Consider the following 9704-nt stretch of genomic DNA (forward strand, 5'->3'; position numbering starts at 1 on the left):
TTCTTAATAGTGACCTATTTGAGGCACATGCAGCCCTGTCTGCCGGGAACCCCTCCTCATGCTGTTCCTCAGTCTGGCTGATTAAGCTTACACATTATTTCCTCAGTGAAGCATTCCCAAGGCCAGAGTTGACACTCCGCTGTTCTTAGCGTCCCTGTGGAAGCCTCTGCTGGAGCCCTGATGACTGCCCGTCTCAGAGGCGCAGGCTTCTCGAAGGCTGGGCCATGCTCTCTCTGTCCTTGTGCTTTGGCTCCTGGCACGGTGTCTGCACGCAGACGGGGCTCACGAGTGGCTCTAGGATAATGGGCAGGACTGCTGCTGAATGTGTCAGTGAGGCCATCGGGAGACAGTGAGCTTGTGGATCCCTTGCCTGAAATGGGACACAACATGAACGTGTGGCAATTACTTTAAAAAGTTGGAATGTGGCCTTTCTAACTGTGTTAAGACCAGCATGTTAAAATTAGCATTATGTGTAATCTTTTTACTTTTCTTTCACTGTTTGCTTGTTTTGCATTCCTTCCCAACATTGTTCTGTAGTATTTTCGTGTTCTTCTGCATAGCTGGGCAAACTGCTACAGTAAGTGTAAATGCCCTAGGAGCCTGTGACATCTAGGCCCTGAATCGACCTTGGGCCTGCTTACACACAGGAACATCAACATAGCCATCATGAAGGGCACCGTCCTCAGACATGGGAAGCCCGAACTGAACCATTAGTTCACCCAGGAAGGTCTTCTGTGACATTTCTTCACCTTGGCCACCCCTTTACTTTCTTATTTTTAGATCAGAAGTGGAAAATTGAGTCAACTGTGTACCTTGTGGTGGGCTGTGATTTTCACGAACTTCCAGATGCAGACTTGAGCTCTGTGTTTTCACCTGAAAACAGGCCTGCTCAGGATTTGAGTCTCTCTCTTTTTTAAATGGCTGATCTTTATTTGGGACATATTTCTTCAGCACTCCACAGGGGCCAGACACTCTGTTTCTTATTTTAGGGACTCAAAGACAAAGTTGATGATGATCCAGCCATCCCCTGGCTCTGGGGTGCCTCTCTAAAGTCTGAAGTGAACTTAAAAATTTAGATATTTTTGTACACTTGCATGGATACCACATGTGCTGCTGGCGTTGCGACCTCAGCTGGATCTGATGCTGTTCTGTTCCCTTTGGGGTCATAAAAGAAGCACTTCAAGGAATGCTACAGTCTTGTTTCTGTTCCATGTCCCTGTGTCCTTCCTGGTGAACTAGGCTGGGAGCAGAGAGCTCCTTTAACACCCCAGTGGCCAGTTCTTCTGTGGTGGATCAATTCCAGGACACCCCTAGACTCTAGGAACAAGTCCCACATATCTCTTTAGGAGGGCCTGTGAGAGTGTGAGTGCTTTGTTGCTCCTCCAGAATCTACCTCAAGCCGGGGTGGGTGAGACAGAGTCTACCCTGCTTGGAGGAGATTCCAGAAGGGAAAGGGAAAGGGGAAGGACTCGGGTGGGACTGGACCAGCTGTTCCCTGGGGCCCTCCAAGGAGCCAAAGTCTCAGCAGGATGAGGTACTCTGTGGCCCAGTGTTGGAACGAGGCTGCCCTGGACTCTGAGGGGGATGTTGGTGGCATTTTCTGATGTCACACCTTGAACATTATGGCACTTCTCTGCTTCTCCACTATCCCTCCTGACACATCTTGTGCTGCCCTTCCTCCCCACACCCTTCCATGAAGCCCTGCCTTTCCATTCAGGCTTTAAAAGGGAAAGAGTGGGGCTTTGGTGCCAACCTCAGCAAAGGCTGTGGAATCATGAAATGTGGATGACAACATGAAAAACCTGGGGTCGCATTACCCATCCCTGGGTTCCTTGACTGCATTCCAGGTGAGCCTCTGCTCTTGGCAGGTACATTGGGTAGACAAGGTTGTTTATCACTGAACAGAACATCCTTGTGGGGTGCTGCTGACTGACTTCTCAGGGAGAGGACAGCTCTGGGGATGCTCTGTGCTGTCTGGGGCTTCAGTGGGGCCCCCAGTTTGCCTGGCCCCAGTCAGCTATGTTTGCAGTTGCAGTGGTGATGGTCATAGACTGGATACTGTCTGAAGAGATGGCTGGTGTTATAGACCTGGCCCAGGCCCAGAAGTGATTCTGAGATGCTGTAGGGCCAAGAGTCCTACAGGATGGCCCTGCAAATCCAGCGCTGGGCAGAGGGACCGTGTTTGTAGACATTTGAGACAATCTGCGACTGAGTCTGAGCTCAGGGGCTTGACACCTGCCTGTGCCCCTTCCCTGGCCTCCCTTCACTCTCCTGCCACTCCCACCTCCCTTCCTGGATTCCAACTTCCAAGGTCTTTGTCAGCTCCTCCTTTTGTCTTGGACTCCTGTTCTTGTCACCATGTCCAAATTATGCAACTCTACCCTTGGTCCCTGTTATGGACTGAGCTGTGTTCCCCTGACCAAATTCACATTTTGAAACCCTAACCCCAAGTATTTTAGAATGTGACTGTATTTGGAGAAAGGGTCTTTAAAGAGGTAATTAAGTTAAAATGGGATCACCAGGGTGGGCTCTAAATCAGTATGATCAGTGTCCTTATAAGAAGAGGACAGGGCAGCCCTGGTGGCGTAGTGGTTTAGCACCGCCTGCAGCCCAGGGTGTGATCCTGGAGACCTGGGATCGAGTCCCACGTCGGGCTCCCTGCATGGAGCCTGCTTCTCCCTATGCCTGTGTCTCTGCCTCTCACTCTCTCTTTGTATCTCTCATGAATAAATAAATAAAATATTTTAAAAAAATAAGAGGACATTAGGACACAGATACCACAGAATGAGGACCATGTGAAGACATAGGGAGAAGACAGCCCTCTACAAGCCATGGAGAGAGACTGCAGGAGAAACAACCCCTGCCGACACCATGATCTCTGACTTCCAGCCTCTAGAACCAAGAGAAAATACATTTCTGTTGTTTAAGACACCCAGTCCATGGTGCTCTGTTATGACAGCCCAGCGAATGAACACGTCTGTGGTTCCCATTTCATCTCTTAGGAATAGACTGGAAAAGCAAGAAGAAAACTCTAGTCTTGTGCTACAAGGACCCATTTCCTGATCCTCCCCTCTGCTTATTCCGCCCCCCCCTCCTTGTCCTCTGTTTCTGTTTTCTACCTTTAGGGCGAGAATACCTATAATCTGAACTGTCACACCCCACCACAGCACAGGGAAGGTGGGGAGGGAGGGCAGGGAGAGGTGAAAAATGTGTGACGTGTAAAGAGGAGGGTCAGAACAGCAGCCCAAAAGGAGGAACTGGCAAGGATCGTGGAGTGAGGGAACGAGGGAGAGGTGGTCTCAAACAGACTCTGGGCTGAATGTGGAGCCCGAGGCGGGGCTCGACCTCACAACCTCTTAGGAGATCACCACCTAAGCTGAAACCAAGGGTAGGGTGCTCAACTGACTGCACCCCCCTGGGGCCTCCAGGCTACTTTACTATTGAGCTGGATTTTCAAGGGGAGGCTAGGATTTAGACAGGCAGGGGAAAATGAGGGAGACACTTCAAATGGGCCAACAGTGTAGGCAAACCTGGGGACCAGCATGCTGTGCTGGCCAAATGGTGGTGTTTCAGCTCCATGAGCACTCGTGTCAGGTGGGGTGGAGGGTGATGCTGGAAAGGGTTTGAGTGTGAGACTGGGAAAACTCCATGCATGCCGAGTGGTTTTCAGGGGCAAGTGGGAGCTCCAAGAGCAATGTTGCAGGTCAGTGCACCTGGCAGCCAAGTGTGGGCTAGATGGGCTGCTGCCCCGGTCACTGCTGCAGGGTGTTGGAGTTGGCCCCTCAGTAGGAGCTCCAGCTGTTAGCTCAGGACCCAGGGTCAGCGAGAGGAAGACATGGCGGGACTGGGGCCTGAGCTCTCTGTGGACTGGAGTTTGTTCGTACGACAGAAACCTGACATAGAGCTGATAACGGATATTGGAGAAAATACAAAATAAGGGAACATCCAGGAGCAGGTTGGACTCTAGAAGTCCAAGCGTGTGTAGCCATCTAGACGAACTGCTTGCCATTCCTGCCTAATTAGCCCCAGGAACAGTTCTGAGTGTGGTGAAGTGGGTGCAGTTCATTAGCTTTATTGTGCTTTTAATTGGGTTCTTCATAGTCTGTTGTTCTTGAAGCTTGCTTGTCTTGTCAGCACTTTAAAAAACTACCTTTCAGGGCAACAGAGGTTAAGAGAAGGGAGATTTCTGGGGAGGGGCTGAGATAGTCAGCAAGTGCTTAGCAGAGGTGGTAACTTTCACTAGGCCTTGGAGGTAAGAGGTTGGTTATTTGTTCTTACTGTCACCTCAGCATTGTGTGGGGTTTGGGGGAAGGAGGTGTATCAGTTTTCTCTAGTTGCCATCCTAGAATACCACAGACAGGGGAGTGTAAACAGCAGAAATTTATTTTCATGCAGTTCTAGAAGGTCAAAGTACAAAATCAGGGTGCTGGCAGGGTGTGTTTCCGGTGCAGGCTGTCCCAGCTTGCAGATGGTCCCCTCTTCTTGCTGTGTCCTCACATGGCTTTTTCTGTGTGTGTGTATGGGGGAGGGGAGGTGTGTGTGGGGGGTTTCTCTGGTGTCTCTTTCTCTTCTTAGAGGGACTGTAGTCCTATAAGATCAGGGCCCTATCCTTATGACCTCATGTAACCCTAATTACCTCCTTAGGGGCCTTGTCTCCAAATACAGTCACATTGGGAGTTAGGGCTCCATCACGTGAATTTGGGGGTGGGTGGGCGACACAGTTCAGTTTGTAACAGGAGGCCCGTGTGCATCAGGGCAGGATGTGGACTGGGTGGAAGGGAGAGAGAGTGGTCAGGAGGCCTGACGAAGGAGAGCAGAGGGGAGGGGATGGCAGGCCGAGTCCGAAGAAGGCCTGGTCAGCCTGGGGCATTCTGCTGGGTCTCTCCGGGTGCTTTCCCGGGATTCAGGGGCCAGCAGCATTTACAGAAGGATGCTTCTTCAGGTTGGAATGTCACTGAAGAGAAGTTTCTTTCATCCTCACGCTTGAGTCCTTTTGCCGCGAAGAGCTCAGGTCCAGGTTCTCAGGAGTGCTCTTTGTCCCCCTGGAAAGCAGACCTCAGTGTGCAAACAAGTGTGTGGAAGCTGTATCTCCCGTGTCAGGCAGCATGTATATTTCTCACCGTCTGGCTTTGAGGGCTGATCTAGACTATTCCCTGGGAATAGTCTCCTTTCAGGTACAGGAGGAGGAGGGGTTTTACAGAGTGGCTGGAAGGCAGAACAGAAACTCGCTTGAGGAGGGCGTCCCCGCTGCTGCTGCTGCTGCTGCTCGATGCTCAGGTGAGGTGGGGAGAGGCGAGGACCAGAAACCCTCAAGGGGGCTCGAAACAATATGGGGCGGAATGTTCTGAGGACAAGGAAGACCTTCCCCTACTGCTCTCCAGCTCTACTTCAAGGGGCCGAATGGCTCTCAAAAGTGAACCAAGAAAAAAGACACAACAACCCACCGCCCCAGAAGGTGAGGCCTGCGCCTGAACAGATGCGAGCGCCTTTGTTCCCGGAGCCGGGAGGCTGGTGGGGTGGTGCGGGGCTAATGGGAGCCGCATAATGGGCGGTGCCTTTCATATGCAGAGCAGCCCTTTGATCTGAGGGGGATGAAAGTGCTGAAAAGTGGAGAGGCTCGGCGGGGGGCCTTTGTCTTTGACAAAAAAGGCATCTGCCGGACCGAACCCCCTCGCCTGCTCCTTCAGCCCATGGGCTCCCGCAACAATGCCCCGACTGGGACCTGGGTCTCCCCACAGCTGAAGGAGTCTCAGGAAAGAGAAAGAGGCATGCTGCAAATGTTGGACAGGGAGCTTAATCGATTCTTTCCACAGCCCAGAAAGAAAGGGGGAGAGAAGAGCTGTAGGGAGGCAAGGGGAGAGCGGAAGGGGAGACATGGGGGGTGGGGGAAGCGGGGCGGGGGTAGGGGGTAGCAGGAAGGAAGGATGGCATTTGAGCCCTGGAGTAAATTGCCTGGTGATCAGCTTGTTATTTTTCTGAAGACAGTGCAGATGGAGTGAGTATGTGTCATTGGAAGGAGAGAGAAGAGTATCCAGCTAATAGGACGTATTTTGGGGTGGCCTGATACTTTTTCTTTTTTTTTAAAGACAGTATAAGGCAAGCACCAATATGAAAGCAGACACCCATCCGGCTCACTCTGTTTCCAGAGGGAAAAGAAGGTCCCTTTTAGTCTCTGTGCTGTCAGAAACTCTATGCTAATTGGATTTTTATCAGAATTGTAATATGTTTCTGTAGTTCTTCCCTTTCTGCTGTCTCTTACCCTTTTTGAAATCTTAACCAATGCTCCAAATGAAGCAGTTGGCATTTGGCCTAGAGAGTTTCTGCTTATGGATGATTCGGTGGGGTAGATGTACTCCTTGGATATAAGCCTGATGGTGCTATATCATTGACTAGGATGTCCACCTAGGTCATGGGCATGCTTGGGAGGGAGTGGACAGCCATGTCCTATGTAGGACTGTCCCTTCAGGGGCTGTGGTTTGAGTAGGGGTTTGGGAGAGGAGGGAGCATGTGATTTTGGATTTCTTTGGAGGAAGCATGGTTTTGTGGATTTTTTTCCCCTATAGGTGGAAAATGACCTGACATAGTGATCTCTGAGTTGGGGCGGGGGTTGGAGGCAGTAGTTAAAAGACACAGAGCCTGACTTTGAGGCTGTCTCTGAATCTTTTTACCTGAGTGGTGCTGTTATAACCAGGATAGGGCATTCAGGAAAGTAGGTATGCTGGCTGTCCTTGCTTAGAGGTACATGGGTCCTAAGCAGTTGGGCCTCGCCTTGGAAGAAGTAGGCTTTGGACACCTTGGAGAGGTCAAGACTGGTCTTGCTGCCCATCCTGCTATTCTTCTACCCAGTTTCTCACTGGAAAGAGCATGAACTTGGAAGGCCCTGGATCTGGGTTTGAATCCTGGCTCCCTCCCCATTTCTTATCTTTTTTCTTTTTAAAAAAGATTGTATTTATTTGACAGAGAGAGAGAGAGAGAGAGAGAGCACAAACAGGGGGAGTGGCAGGCAGAGGGAGAGGGAGAAGCAGGCTCCCCACTGAGCAGAGAGCCTAATTGGGCTCAATCCCAGGACCCCTGGGACCATGACCAGAGTGGAAGGCAGAGGCTTAACAGACTGAACCACCCAGGCACTCCCCACCCCCATTTCCTATCTTTTTTTTTTTTCCATTTCCTATCTTTTTGACCTGGGGCAAGATACTGAACCTTTCTGAGTCCAGTTCCTCATCTGTAAAATGGGGTTGATGAAACAAGCATCATAGGATTGTAGTCAGGAGCAAACGAGAGTATCAGTGCATGACAGACACTTGATAGAAGCTTATGGTTACCTTTGCTCCTACTGCCCTAAGTGGTTGGGCTTATTTGGTCCTACTCAGTATGCTCTTATACTCCATCCCTGTTGACACACTTTTACACCCTTGGTTCCTCTTGCCTTGTTTGATTTCTTTATTCCTAGGTATTCTTTTCAAACTAGCAAGAGAAACCAGGACATTGTTGAAATTTAATATTATTTCTGAATCCAGTAGTTTGCCATCTTACTTACCTTTACTCCATGTGTCCCTCTTGGAGTGACTGAGTCAGGAGCCAATCTTGTTAGCGATTGGTTCTGGATCCTGGTTTTAAGCCAATCAGCATGCAGAATTCCCCTGGCTACTCATTGCTGTAGGTAGGAGTATGTGTTGGCTCAAATAGATGGAAGAGAGGAGAGGTTAGAACAGAGGTTTTCATTTGCCCTGGCTAGCCTTGAGTTTTCTAGTTATGAGGGTGGTCCAAGTATAAAGCGAGGGAGCCCTGACCTTACTACCCTCCTCTGCTTTTGCCTTTCTGCTCTGTGAGTTGGTTTAAACCAACTTAGGCTCTGTTTAGCCTGATTCCTACTGTTCCTATAACTGCTCCATATAAACTTCACATTCCTTATCTGAAGTCCCCATTTTTCTTTACAGTTTTATCAAATATGTATTTTATTATTATTTTTTAAATTAATTTATTTATTCATGATATATATATATATATATATGAGAGAGAGAGAGAGAGAGAGGCAGAGACACAGGAGGAGGGAGAAGCAGGCTCCATGCCGGGAGCCTGACATGAGACTCGATCCCGGGACTCCAGGATCGCTCCCTGGGCCAAAGGCAGGCACTAAACCACTGAGCCACCCAGGGATCCCCTCAAATATGTATTTTAAACAAGATAGTGTATGTCCTTGTGTTCAAATTGTTCTATAAATGGAACTATATTATGTACATTCTTCTGTGCCTTGCTGGTTGACCAAAATTGTGCCATATTCATCCATGCTAATATGTGTGGCCACTGTTCACTTTTTTTTTTTAAGATGTCATTTATTTATTAATGAGAGACACATACAGAGAGAGGCAGAGACACAGGCAGAGACACAGGCAGAGGGAGAAGCAGGCTCCATGCAGGGAGCCCGACATGGGACTCGATCCCGGGTCTCCAGGATCACGCCCTGGGCTGAAGGCGGCGCTCAACCGCTGAGCCACCCGGGCTGCCCACCACTGTTCACTTTCACTGTTGTGTGGCATCTACCACAATTTTTCAGTTCTCTTCTTGATGGACATTTGAGCTGTGCCCAGGGTTTTGTTGTTTCAAATTAGTTTGCTATAAACATTCTCATAGTAATCTCCTAGGACACACATGCGAGAGTTTCATTCCTATTTGCTCTGGTCTTCCTTTCTATTTAATTAAACTGTATTAAGGAAAGCTGGGATGACTCTCTAGAGACACTTCTATGAGCCTTGATCTTTCTGCTCTGACTCCTCTTTAACCTGCTTTAAAGATTACTGTCTCCTTTCTCCTTGGTCTCAGAAATTAGGTACCTGGGATCTCCAACCACTTGCCACCGTCTGCTGGTTCCTTGATGACCCCCTCGCTGCTCCCTGGCACAGTCTTAGACACACTATTCCCTTCTACCAAGAGATGAGACCACCGTTTTTGTAGTAGGACTGGCTTCTTCAAATTCTTTGAGAGCCACCCCAGTGGGGTCTCTCAAGTCCCGGGTCACCCAGATTCTGTGCCAAGGAGAGCAATATTACAGTTCCCCAGGGAACATCCTTGTACACTTAATGCAGTGCACACTTGGGCTAGTATTTCTGTAGGAGAGATTCCTAGAAGTAGGACACACACATTTTCTGTTTTGATGGCTGCTAACAAATTGTGCATGTATGGAAACACACATTGTAATGATGTAATGAGTGCACGGCAATCATGGAGAGACAGGGAGCTCAACAAGAACAAAGGACTTTGTAATGGTTAAAAACATCCCAGAGTAGAGCAGAGTGCCTGCCTTGAGATAGCAAGCATTCAAAAAGGAGAGCTTGGTACACCCTGGAGAAGCACTGGGAACCTCTCCAAGGTGGCAAATTTCCCAGTGGTGGCTTATTTGGCCCTGAGCCCTTCCAAATGTGAGCCTCAGAGAATAACAAAGGTTTTGCAGGACCCGTCCCAAAGCACTGTGAGCCCATCACCTTGTGTGTTTGCTGAGACCCACCACTACTAAGCTCTGCTTGTCCTCTGTCACAGAAACAGGCATGTCCATTGTACCTCCAGCTGGGGTGGCCCTAGTTCTGCCAGGACCCTCCCCTGGTGGCCTCAGGAGATAAAAACTGAGGAGTTTTTCCCGACAGGTAAGAAGTCCTCCCGTGTACCTAAAGGGACACCCTGAAAAGAGCAGGAATGGGCAGTCGCAAGCT

General features: G+C 49.5%; 1 protein-coding gene across 3 annotated transcripts in view; it reads left to right on the forward strand.

The window, feature by feature from the left end:
• Window positions 1-9704, forward strand: part of TRABD2A (TraB domain containing 2A) — a 109656-nt gene that overhangs the window by 16744 nt on the left and 83208 nt on the right. The window lies entirely within an intron of this gene.

The sequence above is a fragment of the Canis lupus genome, chromosome 17 (genome assembly GCF_011100685.1).
Source record: "Canis lupus familiaris isolate Mischka breed German Shepherd chromosome 17, alternate assembly UU_Cfam_GSD_1.0, whole genome shotgun sequence".
In the NCBI taxonomy this organism is placed as follows: domain Eukaryota; kingdom Metazoa; phylum Chordata; class Mammalia; order Carnivora; family Canidae; genus Canis; species Canis lupus.